We start from the raw sequence: 17551 nt of genomic DNA on the forward strand, positions 1-17551 counted from the left end.
TTCAAGTCAGGCCTCTCCAGAAAGGACAACACTTTTGGAGTGGGTTTCAAGCTTCTGAAGCCCACTGTAAACACCTAGTGCCCACAGAGCATTTGGCAGTGTGTAGCTCCTTTGATCTATTTATTTGTGAGGCCTAGGTGGGAAAAAGGCAAGGGTTGCTTTTTATTGCAACACACATTGGGCTTTTTTTTTTTCACTGAGTAGTATACTTTGTGAGTAGGAAACTTCAAGCATCTCGTTTTGTGTCATTTGTGAGATTGCTCTGGGTGGCTTATCATCCTAGCATCCTTATGTGCCTTTAGCACCATTTGTGAAAGAAGCAACTTTTCCCACCCAAACAAACTACTCCATAAAGAAGAACACTTTTGCAGTGTGTTTCAAGCTGCTAAAGCCCCCTCCAAACATTTAGTGCCCACAGAGCATTTGGCAGTTGAGCAGATCCATGGGCCTTGTTAGAAGAGAGGCTTAGGTTGTAAAAAGGCAAGGTTTTTTTTTTCAATGAAAACCACCATTGGGACTGGTTTTCTTTCACTGAGTGGAGTTTATTTTGCAAGTAGCAAGCTTCAAAACTCTTATTTTTTGTTATTTGTGAGATAACTATGGGGTGCTGATTGCATTAGCATTGCTATGTACTGCTTTTCCATTTTTATGAAAAGAGCAACTTTTACAAAAAAAATCCACCTTCTCCATAAAGGAGAACAAGTTTTGAGTAGGTTTCAAGCTACTTAAGCCCATTGCAAATGCCTAGTGCTCATAGAGCTTTGGACAAGTTTAGCTGCTCCCTCTGCCTAGTCAGAAGAAAGGCCAAGGTCAGAAAAAGGCAAGACTTACTTTTCATTGCAAACCACCAATAGGTTTGTGTTCTCTAACTGAGTGGAGTATACTTTGCAAGTTGAGAGCTTCAAGTTTCTTGTATTGTCTCATTTTTTGAGATTGCTGTTGGGCTATGATGGCCTTAGGATTGCTATGTGCTGCCTTGCCATTTTGGGGAGAAGAGCAAAGTTTCATACCAAAAAAGCCTTCCTCAAAAAGAAGAATGTGTTTGGGTTGGGTTTCAAGCTACTGAAGCCCACTGCAAACACCCAGTCCCCACTGAGTATTTGGCAGGGAAGCAGATCCATCAGTTGAGTTATAATTGAGGCAGATGGGAAAAAGGCAAGGGTTGATTTTCATTGCAAACTACCACTGGGGCTGGTGTAATTTCACTGAGTAGAGTATACTTTGCATGAAGGAATCTTCAAGGCTTTTGTTTTGTCTCATGTGTGTCATTGCTATTTGTGGCTTTTCACCCTATCATGTCTACATGCTGTTTGCTCAGTTTGGAAAAAGAGAAACTTTTTCTACCAAATAAAGCTTATCCAGAAAAGAGAACACTTTTTCAGTGGGAATCAGGATACAGAAGTCCACTGCAAACACCTAGTTCTCTGAGAGCATTAGGCAGTTAATAGTTCCATCAGCCTAGTTAGAAGAAAGGCCTACTTGGGAAAATGGAAAGGCTTGCTTTTCATTGCAAACCACCATTTGTTGTGGTCCTCTTTCACCAAATGGTGTTTACTTTGCAGGTAGGAAATTTCAATAATTTTGGTTTGTGTTTTGTGAGATTTCTATGGTGTGATTTTCACCCTAGCATTTCTCTGTGCTGCTTGGTCCCATTTGTGAAAATAGCAACATTTGCTACCAAATCAGGTTTCACCATAAAGGACAACATGTTTTTAATGGGTTTGAGCTACTCAAGTCCACCGAAAACATCTAGTCCTCAAAGAGATTTTCACAGAAGAATGGCTCCATCTACCTAGTTAGAAGAGAGGACCAGGTCATAAAAACCAAGGCTTGTTTTCATTTCCAACCACTATTGGGTCTGGGGGAGTATACTTTGCAAACTGGAAGCATCAAGCCTTTTGTTTTGTGTCATTTATGAGATTACTATGGTGTGCTTATTGCCATAGCATTGCTCTGTGCTTCTTTTTCCCTTTTGGGAATAGAGCAAGATTTCCTTCCAAAGCAGGCTTCTCCAGAAAGGAGAACATATTTTCAGTTGGTTTCAAGCTTCTGGAGTCCACTGTAAATGCCTAGTGCCCATAGAGCATCTGAGAGTGCTGAGCTCCTTTGGCCTTGATATACATGAGGCCTAGGTAGGAAAAAGGCATAGGTTGCTTTTCATTCCAATCCACCATTGGGGGTGGTGTTCTTTCACTGAGTGGTGTGTATGTGCATGTAGGAAGCTTCAAGCCTCTTATGTTATGTGTGATATTTATGCAAGGCTTATAGCCCAAGCATAGCTAGGTGCTCTTTGCTAAATTTGGTAAGAGAAAAACTTCTAATGAATTAAGCTTCTCCAGAAAGGAGAACACTTTTGCATTGGGATTCAGGTTACTATAGCCCATTGCATTCAGATAGTGTCCAAATAGCATTTGGATTCAGGTTACTGTAGCCCACTGCATTCAGCTAGTGCCCAAATAGAACTTGGCACAGAGTGGTTTCATCGCCCTCTTCAGAAAAGAGGCCTAGGTGGTAAAAAGGCAAGGGTTGACTTTCATTGAAAACCACCACTGGGTCTGGTGTTATTTCACTGAGTGGAGTCTACTTTGGAAGTAGGAAGCTTCAAGCATCTTGTTTTGTGTCACTTGTGAGATTGCTATGGGGCATTTATCGCCCTAGCATCACTATGTATTGCTATTCCCTATTAGGAAGAAGAGTACCGTTTCCTACCAAATCACAATTTTCCAGAAAGGAGAACATGTTTGGAGTGGGTTTCAAGCTATCAAAGCCAACTGAAATCTCCTAGTTGTCAGAGAAAATTTTACATCAGTCAACCTAGTTAGAAGAGAGGCCTTTGAGGGAAATAAACAATGGTTGCTTTTCATTGCAAACCACCATTTGTGGTGGTCTCCTTTCACTGAATGGAGTTTACCTTGCAAGTAGTAAGCTTGAGGCATCTTGTTTTTGTCCTTTGTAAGATTGCTATGAGGCACTTTTCACCCTATCATGGCTTGTGCTGCATTGTACCATTTGTGAAAAGAGCAACTTTTCCTACCAAAGCAGGGTTCACCAAAAATGAGAACACATTTGGATTGGGTTTCAAGCTACTGAAGCCCACTGCAAACTACTTCCTACAGAACTTTTCACAGAATGGCAACTCCATCAGCCTGGTTACAAGAGAGGCATAGGTCTTGAAATGCAAGGTGATTTCATTGCAAACCACCATTGGGGCTGTTGTTCTGTCACTGAGTGGCATATACTTTGCAAGCAGGAAGTTTCATGCCTCTTGTTTTGTGTCATATTTGAGATTTATGCTGGGCTTATCTCCATAGCATGTCTTTGGAATCTTTGCTAAATTTGTAAAAAGAGAAACTTTTCTTACCAAATCAAGTTTCTCCAGAAAGGAGAAGACTTTTACAGTCTACTGAAACCCACTGCAAACACCAAAGGACCACAGAGCACTTGACTTGGCAGGGGAGCGGATATATAGCCCTAGTTAGAAGAATGGTCTAGGTCCTAAAAAGGAAAGGCTTGCTTTTCATTGCAAAAAAACAGTGGACCTGTTTTTGTTGTTGTTGTTGTTGTTGTTGTTTGTTTGTTTGTTTTACACTGACGATATACTTTGTAAGTTGGAAACTGCAAGCCTGTTTTGTGTTAATTGTGAGATCATTATGTTCTGCTTTGTACTTTGTGGGAAAACAGCACATTTTCCAACCAAATGAGGATTCTCCAGAATAACACATTTGGTGTGTGTTTAAGGCTACTGAATACCACTGTAAACACCTAGTTCCCACAGAACATTTGGCAGTTTAATGGTTCCTTCCCCATTGTTAGAAGAGAGGGCTATGTGCTATAAAGGCAAAGATTACTTTTAAATGCAAAACACCTATGGGACTGGTTTCCTCTCACTGCATAGAGTATATTGGATGTTGGAAGCTTCAAGTCTCTCATTTTGTGTCAATTGTGAGAGAACTATTTTGCACTGATCACCCTAGCATTGCTATGATCTGCTTTGCCCCATTTGGGAAAGGAACAAATTTTCATACCAAAAAAGGGTTCTCCAGAAAGGAGAAATGTTTGGAGTGTGTCTCAAGCTACTGAAGTCAATGCAAACACCTAGAGCCCACAGAGCATTTGGTAGGTGAGTGGCTCCATTGGCCTAGTTGGAATAGAGGCCTAGGTGGAAAAAATGCAAGGGTTGCTTTTCATTGCAAACCACAATTTGTGCTGGTCTTCTTTCACTGAGTGGAGTTCACTTAGCAAGTAGGAAACTTCAAGCCCCTTAATTTATGTCATTTTCTTGAATGCTATCCTGGGCTTATTGCCCTGGCATTGCTATGTGCTGCTTTGACACATTTGTGAAAACAGCACTTTTCCTACCCATTCAGGCTTCTCCTGAAAGAAGTGTGTTTCAAACTACTGAAGCCCACTGTAAATAACTAGTTCCCACAGAACATGTGGCAGTGTAGAAGTTCAGTCAACCTTGTTGGAAGAGAGGCCTATTTGGTATGAAGGCATGTGTTCCTTTTCATTGCAAAACATCTATGGTGCTGGTGTTTTTTCACCAAGTGGTGTATACTTTGGACTTTGGAAGCTTTAAACCCCTTGTTTTGTGCCACTTGTGAGATTGTGATGGGGGTTTATTGCCCTAGAATCCCTAAGTGCTGCTTTTCCCCCTTTGGGAAAGGGAATATTTTCTTAACAAATCAGCCTTCCCCAGAAAGGAGAGTATGTCTGGAGTGGATTACAAGATTCTGAAGCCTATTGCAAACAGCTAGTGCCCACACAGCATTTGGCAGTGGAGTTGATACATCAGCCTATTTAGAAGAGAGGCCTAGGTGGGAAAAAGGCAAGGCTTGCTTTTCACTGAAAACAACCATTGGGGCTGGTCATTTTCATTGAGTGGACTTGACTTTGCAAGTAGGAATATTCAAGCCTCTTGTTTTATTTGTGAAATTGTTATGGGACAATTATCACCATAACATCACTATGTGTTGCTTTGCCCCATTTGGGAAAAGAGCAACTTTCCCTAGCAAATCAGGCTTCTCCAGAAAGGGAAACATTTTTGGATTGGGTTTTAAGCTACTGAAACCCACTGCAAACACCTAGTGTCCACAGAGGATTTGGCAGTGTAGCGGTTCCATTGGCCTTGTTAGAAGAGAGGCCAAGGTGGGAAAAAGGAAAGGGTTGGTTTTCATTGCAAACCACCATTGGGGCTGGTGTTATTTCACTGAGTGGATTTTACTTTGCATGTAGGAAGAGTCAAGCCTCTTGTTTTGTGTTATTTATGAGATATGTACCGGGTGCTGACAGCCCCAGTATCACTATATTCTGCTTTGCCCTGTTTGGTAGAAGAGAAAATTTTTATACTAAAACATACTTCTCCAGAAAGGAGAACACATTTAGATTGTCTTTATTGCTACTGATGCCACTGCAAACACTTAGTGCCCACAGAGCCTTTGGTAGGTGAGGGGTTACATTGTCATATTTTTAAGGGAGCCCTAATTTGAAAAAAGGCAAAGGTCAATTTTCATTGCAAACCATGATTGTGACTGGCAATCCTTCCCTGTGTTGTGTTTACTTTGCAGGTAGCAATCTTCAAGCCTCTTATTTTGTGTTATGTTTGAGTTTGCTATGAGTGGTTTATTGCTCTAGTATCAGTATGTGCTACTTTACGCCATTTGTTAAAGTGCAAATTTTCATAATAAATCAAGCTTCTCCAGAAAGGAGATCATGTTTGGAGTGGGTTTTAAGCTTCTGAAGTCCACCAGAAATAGCTAGTGCCCTCAAAGCCTTTGGCAGGGGAGCTGCTCCATCAGCCTAGTTATAAGAGAGACTTAGGTGAGACAAAGGAAAGTTTTTTTCATTGCAAACTACCATTGAGGTTGGTATTCTTTCACTGAGTGGAGTATACCTTGGAAGTAGTAAGTTTCAAGCCTCTTGGTTTGTGTCATTTTTGAGATGGTTATGGGGCCATTATCACCATAGCATCACTATGTGATGCTTTGCCTAGATTAGGAAAAGAGCACCTTTCCTTACCAAGTCAGGCTTCTCCAGAAATCAGAATATGTATGGAGTTGTTTTCAAGCTACAGAAGCCTATAAACACCTAGTACCACAGAGCATTTGGCAGGGGAGAGGATACTTTGTCCTAATTTTAAGTGAGGCCTAAGTGCAAAAACTAAATTTTGCTTTTAATTGTGAACTACCATTGGGGCTGGTGTTCCTTCACTAAGTGGAGTTTACTTTGCAAGTAGGAAACTTCAAGCATCTTGTCTTTTGTCATTTGTGGGATTGCTACATGGGGCTTATTGCCCTAGCATTTCTATGTGCTGCTGTGCCAAGTTTGTGAAAAGAGCAATTTGCCAACCAAATCAAGCTTCTCCATAAAGGAAAAGCCCTTTTACAGTGGGCTTCAGGCTACTGAAGCCCACTGCAAACACCTAGTGCCCACAGAGCATTTGAGAGGTGAGTAGCTCCATTGTCATTGATTTAAGTAAGCCCTAATTTGGAAAAAGGCAAGTGTTGCTCTTTGTTGCAAACCACAATTGTGGCTGGCATTCTTTAACTTAGTGGAGTTTACTTTGCAAGTAGGAATCTTTGAGCCTCTTGTTTTATGTCAGTTTTGAGATTGCTAGATGTGGCTTATCAACCTTGCATCGCTATGTGCTGCTTTGCACCTTTTGGAAAAAGAGCAAATTTTCATACCAAATAATGCTTCTTCAGAAAGGAGATAATGTCATGTTGTTTTTCAAGCTACCAAAGTCCACTGCAAACACCTAGAACCCACAGAACATTTGGCAGGAAGCCACTCCTTTGTCCTAGTTAGAAATGAGGCCTAGGTGGGAAAAAGGGAAAGGACAATTTTCATTTCAAACTACCATTAGTGCTAGTCTTCTGTCACTGAGTGCAGTTTTCTTTGCAAGTAGGAAACTTCAAGTCTCTTAATTTGTGTCATTTTTTATTGCTATGGGGGAATCATTACCCAAGCATTGCAATGTGCTGCTTTGCCCCATTTGTGAAAATTGTACTTTTCCTATCCATTCAGCTGCCTCCAGAAGAGAGAACATGTTTGCGGTGTTTTTCAAAGTACTGGAGCCCACTGCAAACACCTAGTGGCCACAAAGCATTTTGGAGTTTAGAGTCTCTATCAACCTTGTTAGAAGAGTCCTCTTTGATATAGACAAGTGTTCCTTTTCATTGCAAAACACCTATGGGCCTGGTTTTCTATCACTGAGGGATATATAATTTAGACCTTGGAAGCTTCAAACCTCTTATTTGTATCATTTGCAAGACTGCTATTAGGGGTTTATCTCCCTAGCATCCCTATGTGCTGCTTTGCTCCTTTGGGAAAAGAGCACCTTTTCCTAACAAATCCTCCTTCCCCAGGAAGGAGAGCTCATTTAGAGTAGGTTACAAGCTTCTGAAGCCCATTGCAAACAGATAGTGCCCACACAGCATTTGGCAGGGGAGCTTTTCAATTGGTCTAGTTTCAAGAGATGCCTAAGATTGACAAATGCAAGGGTTTCTTTCATTGCCAACCACCATTGGGACTGGTGTTCTTTCAATGAGTGGAGTTTACTTTACAAATAGGAAGCTTCAATCATTTTGTTTTTTGTCATTATGTGGATTGATTTGTGGAGCTTATTGCCCTAGCATCACTGTTCTGTTTTGCCTTGTTTGGGAAAAGAGCAAATTTTCCTACCAAATCAAGCTTCTCCAGAAAGGATAACCCATTTGCAGAGGGTTTCAGGCTACTGCAGCACAGAGCATGTGGCAGGTGATCAGCTCCATTGGAGAGGCCTAGGTGTTAAAAATGCTAGGGTTGATTTCATTGCAAACCACCATAAGGCCTGCTGTTCTTTCACTAATTGGAGTATACTTTGCAAGTAGGAAGCTTCAAGCCTTTTCTTTTGTGTCATTTGTGAGATTGATATGGGGCCTTTATTGCCCTAGCATTGCTCTATCCTGTTTTTCCTCATTTGGGAACAGAGCAACATTTCCTTACAAATCAGTGTTCTCCAGAATGGAGAGCATTTTTGGAGTGGTTTTTAACATTCTGAAGCCCAATGGAAACAGCTAATGCTCTCACAGCATTTGAGAGTGGTGCTCCTCCTTTGGGCTAGTTAAAAGAGAATCCTAGGTGGTAAAAAGGCAAGGCTTGACTTTCATTGCAAACCACCATTGGGGTTGGTCTTCCTTTACTGAGTGGAGTTTACTTTGCAAGTATGAAGGTTCAAAACTCTTGTTTTCTGTCATTTGTGAGATTGCTATATGGGGCTTATTGCCCTAGCAGTCCTGCTTTGCACTATGTGGGAAAAGAGCAACTTTTCCTACCAAATCAGTATTCTCTAGAAAGGAGAACACATTTGGAGTGGGTTTCAAGCTAAGGAAGCCCACTGCAAACAATTGGTGCTCACAGAGTATTTGGTAGTGTCAGCTCCATTGGCCTTTTTAGAAAAGAGGCCTAGGGGGTATAAAGGCAATGGTTCATTTCATTGCAAAACACCAATGTGAATGCTTTTCTTTCACTGAGTGGAGTATACCTTGGAAGTTGGAGGCTCCAAACCTCTTCTTTTTTTGTCATTTGTGAGATTGATATGGGACCATTATTGCCCTAGCATCCCTATGTGCTACTTTACACTGTTTGGAAAAAGTGCAAATTTTCATACCAAATCATGATTCTCCAGAAAGGAGAGCATGTTTGGAGTGGGTTTCAAGCTACTGAATCCCACTGCAAACACTTAGTGCCAACAGAGCATTTGGCAGGTGAGGGGCTCCATTGCCTTATTTTTAAGTGAGCCCTGATTTGGAAAAAGGCAAGGGTTGCTTTTTGTTGCAAACCATCACTCATGCTCATGTTCTTTCACTGAGTTGTGTTTACTCTGGAAGCAGGGATCTTCAAGCCTCTTGTTTTGTGTCATTTTTGAGTTTGCTATGAGCAGTTTATTGCCATAGCATCGGTATGTGCTGCTTTACACGGTTTGCTAAGAGTGCATATTTTCATACCAAGTCAGGTCTCTCCTGAAAAGAGAAAACATTTTGAGGGGGTTCAAGCAACAGAAACCCAGTGCAAACACCTATTACCCAGAGAGCATTTGGAATGTGAGCTTCTCCATCAGTCTAGTTCAAAGAAAGACCTAGGCTGCTTTTCATTGGCTGGTCTTTATTCATTGAGCAGATTTTACATTGCAAGTAGCAATCCTCAAGCCTCTTGTTTTGCATCATTTGTATGTTCTCCTTTTTGGAGAATACTGATTTGGTTGGAAAAGTTGTGCTTTTTGCAATCTGGCAAAAGCAGCACATAGTGATGCTAGAACTATAAGCCCACCATATCAATCTCACAAAGGAATCAAAACAAGAGGCTTCAAGCCTCCTACTTCAAATTAAATTCCACTCAGTGAAGGAACACTAGCCGCAATTGTAGTTCCAATGAAAAGCAACCATTGTCTTTTTCTTCCCACTGTATAGCAAGGGAATCAAGTTATACTTACATGTATACATTACAATTATATTTTTCCCCACCCTTTGCTCTGTTGCAACATGAATATCTAGACAAAGTTCTCAATGCTACTCAGCAGGATCTCCTTGTAAATCTATTCTAAGTTGTGTCTGATAAGCCCAAGCTCCCAATCCCTCCCACTCCCTCCCTCTCCCATCAGGAAGCCACAAGTCTTTTCTCCAAGTCCATGATTTTCTTTTCTGAGGAGATGTTCATTTGTGCTGGATATTAGATTCCAGTTATAAGTGATATCATATGGTATTTGTCTTTGTCTTTCTGGCTCATTTCACTCAGGATGAGAGTCTCTAGTTCCATCCATGTTGCTGCAAATGGCATCATGTCATTCTTTTTTATGGCTGAGTAGTATTCCATTGTGTATATATACACCACATCTTCCTAATCCAATCGTCTGTCGATGGACATTTGGGTTATTTCCATGTCCTGGCTATTGTGAATAGTGCTGCAATGAACATGTGGGCGCATGTGTCTCTCTCTTTTTTTTTGTCTTTTTTCTATTTCTTGGGCCACTCCCATGGCATATGGAGGTCCCCAGGCTAGGGGTCTAATCGGAGCTGTAACCACAGGCTTACACCAGAGCAACAGCAATGCAGGATCCAAGCCACGTCTGCAACCTACACCATAGCTCATGGAAATGCCAGATCCTTTAACCCAATGAGCAAGGGCAGGGACCGAACCCACAACCTCATGGTTCATAGTCAGATTCGTCAACCACTGCACCATGATGGGAACTCCCATGTGTCTCTTTTAAGTAGAGTTTTGTCCAGATATATGCCCAAGAGTGGGATTGCAGGGTCATATGGAAGTTCTATGGATAGTTTTCTAAGGTATCTCCAAACTGTTTTCCATAGTGGCTGTACCAGTTGACATTCCCACCAGCAGTCCAGGAGGGTTCCCTTTTCTCCTCAGTCCTTCCAGCACTTGTTATTTGTGGATTTATTAATGATGGCCATTCTGACTGGTGTGAGGTGATATCTCATGGTAGTTTTGATTTGCATTTCTCTTACAATCAACGATGTTGAGCATTTTTTTATGTGTTTGCTGGCCATGTGTATATCTTCTTTGGAGAAATGTCTATTCAGGTCTTTTGCCCATTTTTCCATTGATTGATTGGCTTTTTGGCTGCTGGGTTGTATAAGTTGTTTATATATTCTAGAGACTAAGCCCTTGTCGGTTGCATCATTTGAAACTGTTTTCTCCCATTCTGTAAGTTGTCTTTTTGTTTTCTTTTGGGTTTCCTTGGCTGTGCAAAAGCTTTTCAGTTTGATGAGGTCCCATGGGTTTATTTTTGCTCTAATTTCTATTGCTTTGGGAGACTGACCTGAGAAAATATTCATGATGTTGATGTCACAGAGTGTTTTGCCTATGTTCTCTTCCAGAAGTTTGATGGTGTCCTGTCGTATATTTAAGTCTTTCAGCCATTTGGAGTTTATTTTTGTACATGGTATGAGGGTGTGTTCTAGTTTCATTGCTTTGCATGCAGCTGTCCAGGTTTCCCAGCAATGCTTGCTGAATAGACTTTCTTTTTCCCATTTTATGTTCTTGCCTCCCTTGTCAAAGATTAATGGACCATAGGTGTCAGGGCTTATTTCCAGGTTCTCGCTTCTGTTCCATTGGTCTATCTGTCTGTTTTGATACCAGTACCACACTGTTTTGATGACTGTGGTTTTGTACTATTGCTGGAAGTCTGGGAGAGTTATGCCTCCTGCTTGGTTTTTGTTTCTCAGGATTGCTTTGGCGATTCTGGGTCTTTTGTTGTTCCATATAAATGTTTGGGTTGTTTGTTCTAGTTCTGTGAAAAATGTCATGGGTAATTGGATAGGGATTGCATTGACTCTGTAGATTGCTTTGGGTAGTATGGCCATTTTTACAATATTGATTTTTCCAATCCAGGAACATGGAATATCTTTCCATTTCTTTACATCTTCTTTGATTTCTTTGATGAAAGTTTTATAGTTCTCAGCATAGAGGTCCTTTACCTCTTTGGTCAGGTATATTCCAAGGTATGTGATTTTGTGAGGTGCAATTTTAAAAGGTATCATATTTTTGTATTCTTTTTCTAATATTTCATTGCTGGTATAGAGAAATGCAACTGACTTCTGAATGTTAATCCTATATCCTGCTACTTTGCTGAACTTATTAATCAGTTCAAGGAGTTTTTGGGTTGAATCCTTAGGGTTTTCTATGTATAGTATCATGTCATCTGCAAGTGACACATTTATCTCTTCTCTTCCTATATGGATGCCTTTTATTTCTTTTGCTTGCCTAATTGCGGTGGCTAGGACTTCCAAAACTATGTTAAAGAGCAATGGTGAGAGTGGGCATCCCTGTCTTGTTCCAGATTTGAGTGAGAAGGCTTTCAGTTTTTCCCCATTGAGGATTATATTTGCTGTGGGTTTATCATAAATGGCTGTGATTATATTCAGGAATGTTCCCTCTATACCCACTCTGGCGAGGGTCTTGATCATGAATGGATGTTGGACTTTGTCAAATGCTTTTTCTGCATCTATTGAGATGATCATATGATTTTTGACTTTTCTTTTGTTAATGTGGTGTATGATGCTGATTGATTTGCGTATGTTGAACCATCCTTGTGGACCTGGGATGAACCCTACCTGGTCATGGTGTATAATTTTTTTGATATGTTGTTGGATTTGGTTGGCTAGATTTTGTTGAGAATTTTTGCATCTATATTCATCAATGATATTGGGTGATAGTTTTCTTTTTTGGTGGTATCTTTACCTGGTTTTGGAATTAGGATGGTGGTGGCATCATAGAATGTCTTTGGGAGTATTCCTTCTTCTGCAAACTTTTGAAAGAGTTTAAGGATGATGGGCACCAATTCCTCTTTATATGTTTGATAGAATTTGCCTGTGAAGCCATCTGGTCCTGGACTTTTATTTGTAGGGAGTGTTTTTATGACTTCCTCAATTTAATTTCCAGTGATGGTTCTGTTCAGTTGGTCTGTTTCTACTTGATTCAGTTTTGGCAGGCTGTAAGATTCTAGAAAATTGTCCATTTCTTCCAGATTGTCAAACTTGTTGCTGTATAGTTGTTCATAGTATTCTCTTATGGTTTTTTGTATTTCTGCTGTATCTGTTGTGATTTCTCCTTTTTCATTTATAATTTTGGTTATTTGGGTTCTTTCTCTCCTCTTTTTAGTGAGTCTGGCCAGGGGTTTGTCAATTTTGTCTACCTTTTCAAAGAACCAGCTCTTGGTTTTATTAATTTTCTCTATTGTTTTTTGAGTCTCTATTTTATTGATTTCTTTTTGGTCTTTACAATTTCCTTCCTTCTGCTGACTTTAGGTCTTTTTTGATCTTCTTTTTCTAATTCATTTAGGTGGAGGGTTAAGTTGTCCATTTGGGATCTTTCTTCTTTTTTGAGAAAGGCCCGTATTGCTATAAATTTCCCTCTGAGCACTGCTTTCGTAGCATCCCATAGATTTTGAGTGGTTGTGTCTTCATTATCATTTGTTTCAAGGTAGTTTTTAATTTCCTTCTTGATTTCCTCATTGACCCATTGGTTTTTTAGTAGCATGTTGTTTAGTCTCCATGCAGTAGGATTTTTCTCTTTCCTTTTCCCATGGTTGATTTCTAATTTCATGGCATTGTGGTCAGAGAAGATGCTTGAGATAATTTCTATGCTCCTAAATTTATTGAGATTCGCTTTGTGTCCCAACATGTGGTCGATTCTTGAGAATGTTCCTTGAGCATTTGAGAAGAATGTGTATTCTGCTTTTTTTGGATGTAGTGTCCTGAAGATATCCATGAAGTCTCACTTTTCTATTGTTTCCTTTAGGATCTCTGTTGCTTTATTGGTTTTCTGTCTAGAGGATCTGCCCATTGATGTGAGGGGGGTATTAAGGTCTCCTACTATGATTGTATTCTCATCAATATCTCCCTTTATGTCTGTTAATATTTGTTGTATGTATCTGGGTGCTCCTGTATTTGGGGCACATATGTTGACGATAGTAACATCCTCTCCTTGGATGGATCCCTTAATCATTAAGTAGTGTCCTTCTTTGTCTTTCTTTATGGCTTTTGTTTTAAAGTCTATTTTGTCTGATATGAGCATTGCGACTCCTGCTTTTCTGTCATGTCTATTGGCGTGACATATTTTTCCCCACCCCTTCATGTTCAATCGATATGTATCCTTTGTCCTAAGGTGAGTTTCTTGTAGGCAGCATATTGAAGGTTTTTGCCTTTTTATCCACTCAGCCACTCTGTGTCTTTTGATTGGGGCATTCAGTCCATTGACATTTAAGGTGATAATTGATAGATTATTATTTATTGCCATTTGAACCTCATGTTCCAGTTGATTCTATGGTTGTCCATTCTTCCTTTTTTTTATTTTTTATTTTTTTTTTTTGGTTGTATGGTCTCCGGTTATTATCTGCTTGAGTTTTTTTTTTTTTATTTTTTGTGAATGCAATATTTGGTTTTGGCTTGTGGTTGCCCTGTTTTTTAAGTATGCTAACCCCTTCCTATAATTGTGTGTTTTAGCCTGATGGTCCTGTAAGTTCGAAGACTTCATTACTATATTAAAATTAAGAAGAGAAACATACAAACAAACAAACAAACAAAAAGGGTCTATTTATTTCCTAACATCCCTTGCCCACATTTTATGATTTTGATAACTCTTTTTTTCTTTTTAATTTTACTTTGTTTGAAGCATGTTCATGATTAAATCTGTAAGCTGGCTTATTTGAGTGACTGCTCTCTGATTGTGGTTTCCTCAGTCCTAGTTCTTCCTCTTCTTTTTTTTCTTTTCTTTTTTCTTCCCTTTCCTTCCTTTTTTTTTTGGTTTAGAGAAGCCCTTTCAATATTTCCTTTAGCCTGGGTTTTGTGTTGCTGTATTCTTTAAGTTTTTGTTTGTTGGAAAAAATTTTTATTTCCCCTTCTATGTTAAAAGATATTCTTGCTGGATAGAGTATTCCAGGTTGCATATTTTTTCCTTGTAGCACTTTAAATATCTCTTTCCATTCCCTCCTGGCCTGTAGTGTTTCTGTAGAGAAATCAGCTGATATTCTTATGGGGGTTCCCTTGTAGGTAACATTCTGTTTTTCTCTTGCTGCCTTTAGGATCCTCTCTTTATCACTAACTTTCACCATTTTTATTATTATGTGTCTTGGTGTGGGTATATTTGGGTTCAATTTGTTTGGGACCCTCTGAGCTTCCTGTATCTTGAACCCAGTATCCTTTAGATTAGGGAAGTTTCCAGCGATAATTTCTTCAAATATATTTTCCATCCCCTTATCTTTTTCTACTCCTTCTGGAAATCTTATTATGCATAGATTGGCTGCTTTATATTATCGCATAGGTCTCTTTATTGCTTTCCTATTTTTTCATTTGGTTTTCTGTCTGCTGGCCTGATTGGGTGATTTCCATTATTCTATCTTCCATATCACTGATTCGTTCCTCTGCATTATTCATTCTGGTTTTTACTGCCCGTATTTCTGTTTATAACTCTGCAAATGAATGTTCTAGTTTTTCGTGGCTCCTCATTTTCTAGTTCCTTTCTGAGGGTATCTGCATTACTGTTCATATCTTCTCTTAATTCCTTCAGTATTTTCACTATTTCTCTTTTGAACTCCAAGTCTGTCATACTGCAGAGATCTGTTTCATTGTTGACTGTTTTAGGTGAGTTCTCCTGTTGGTTTGACTGGGGGTGGTTTCTCAGCTTCTTCATCTTGCTTGTTTTCTTTTTCCTGGGGGAGTTGTACTCTCCAAGACCAGGCAGTGTTTGCCTTGTCACTGCCGTGGAAGTTTTCCTGGGGGCTGGCATTGTTGGTCAATCTTTTTTGAGGCAGTGTGGCTTTTCTGGAGTGTTGATGGGGCTAAAAGGGTCTCTTTGAAGCAAAGGAGGACTTTCTGAGGGCAGACAGGACTGGGAGGTCCACACCACAATGGTAGCAGATTTCACTCTGTCAGGCAGAGCTTGCCCTGGTGTTTTTAGGCTGTGGGTTTCTTGCAGGGGGTTGGCGGTGTTGGGCAGCTGTTCCTCAGGAGTGCAGCACCCCCTGGGGGCTGGAGCAGCTATCTGGGTCACTGAGACCCCAAGAGTCTCTTCCCCAGGTCAGCCCGACTCAGAAGGATTGTCTGAGAATGTAGGCAGATCTTTTCACAGTGTGGCCAAGCTTGTTGTAGCTTTTCTGGGCTGCAGGGGGTCCTGCCTGGAGCTGGCAGTCCTATGCAGCTGTTCCACGAGAGTTTGGCTCCCCCCGAGAGCTGGGGCGGCTAGCTGTGCCACTGTGAATCCAAGAGGCTCTTACCCAGGGCAGGCTAACTCGGAAAGACTGTCTGAGAATTAGGCAGACCTTTTCACAGCCTGGCCAGGCTTGTTCTAGCTTTTCTGGGCTGCAGGCCTTTTCTTGGGGGCTGGTGGTGTTTGGTGCTGCTCTGCGGGTGTTTAGCCCCTCCAAAGGGTAAGCAGTTCTGTGCAAGGACAGCCTCTGTGGTGGTAGGTGTCAGGCAATTGTTGAGGCCAGCCCTCCCGAATGGCAGGCAGCCCCAGGTCCGACGAGTGCATAGGGGTGGTGGAGGTGGGGGGAGGGGATGCACTGGGAAGCACAGCTTTCTGCTAGCTAGTGGGCAGGTAAGCTTGCTGTGGTGTGGGAAGTATTCTATGGGGACCCACCCCTTCTTCTCTCCCCTCCCCAGCAGGGGCGCAGACCAGGCTCTTCTCCCAGGTTCCCTCTGATGTGGCTTTCCACTTCCCTGCCCCTAGAGTATTGCTCCCTTCCCCTGCGACAGCTTTGATTTCTAGTCTCCCAGGCAGTCTCTGCCCCGTCAAGCTTGACAGACTGGTTTCTAGACCTCCCAAGCAGTCTCTGCTCCACCCCCCCCCCCAGTCCTTTCCTGGAGCCTAACCTTCGGAGGCAAGGTCTCCGTGCCCAGCCCCCACCCAGGCGTCTCAATTTTTGCTGACTGTGCCCATAGTTCAGATGATCCATTTGGTTCTTGATCTGCTTTTCAGAACTCCAACTTACTGCTACACTCTTCTCTGCATCTGGAGATTCCTCCAGTTCGTTTGATCTTTCCCCCAAGTAGCTGACTTTCCAAGGTGCAGGATCCCTTTCTTCTCTGCAGTTCCCTTTTGGGAGCATCCGTCCAGCTTGGATTCACCTTCTCTCACTCTCCTCTTTTCTCTTGTTTTACCTAGTAATATCAAGAACTTCTTGCCATTATTGGAGTTTAGGTTCTTCTGTGTGAGTCATTTATCCTGTAGATGTGTTTTTTTTGGTTGTGTTTTAGGAGAGGGCGAGTGTGTCCCCCTACTCTTCCACCATCTTGTCCCGTTAAGTCCCATTGTCTTTTTTTACATGTAGGCCTTTCTTCTTACTAGGTCAATGGAGATGCTCGCTCCACTGCAAAATGCTGGGTGGGAACTAGTTGTTTTCAGTAAGTTTCAGAAACTTGAATCCCATTCCAAATGTGCTTTCCTTTCTGGAAAACCCTGATTTGGAAGGAAATGTTGCTCTTTTCATAAATGGGGCAAGGAAAACATAGTGATACTAGCCTGATAACCCTGAGTATCAATCTCACAAATGACACAAAGCAAGTGGATTGAACCTTCCTACTCACAACCTAAACTCCACTCCTAAACTTACACTAACCCTGAATGTGCTTTGTAATGAAATGCAACCATTGCCCTTTTCCAACCTAGGCTTCTCTTCTAACTATGCCAATGGAGCATCTTCCCTGCAAAATGCTGTGTCAGCACTAGCTGTTTAGTCTGGTTTTCAGACACTTGAAACCCACTCCAAACATGCGCTCCTTTCTTGGAAAGCCTGATTTGGAAGGAAATGTTGCTCTTTCCACACATGTGGCAAAACATAACATAGCAGTGCTTAAGTGATAAGCCCCAAATAGTAATCTCGAACATGACACATAACAAGAGGCTTGAAGCTTCCTACTTCAAATTTAAACTCCACTTTTGAAGGGACACTAGCCCCCATGATGGTGTGCAATGAAAAATAACCCTTACCTTTTTCACCCCTAGGCTTCTCTTGTAACTAGGCCAATTGCAGCACTCCCCTGACAAAGGCTAA

Source organism: Phacochoerus africanus, chromosome X (genome assembly GCF_016906955.1).
Source record: "Phacochoerus africanus isolate WHEZ1 chromosome X, ROS_Pafr_v1, whole genome shotgun sequence".
Lineage (NCBI taxonomy): Eukaryota > Metazoa > Chordata > Mammalia > Artiodactyla > Suidae > Phacochoerus > Phacochoerus africanus.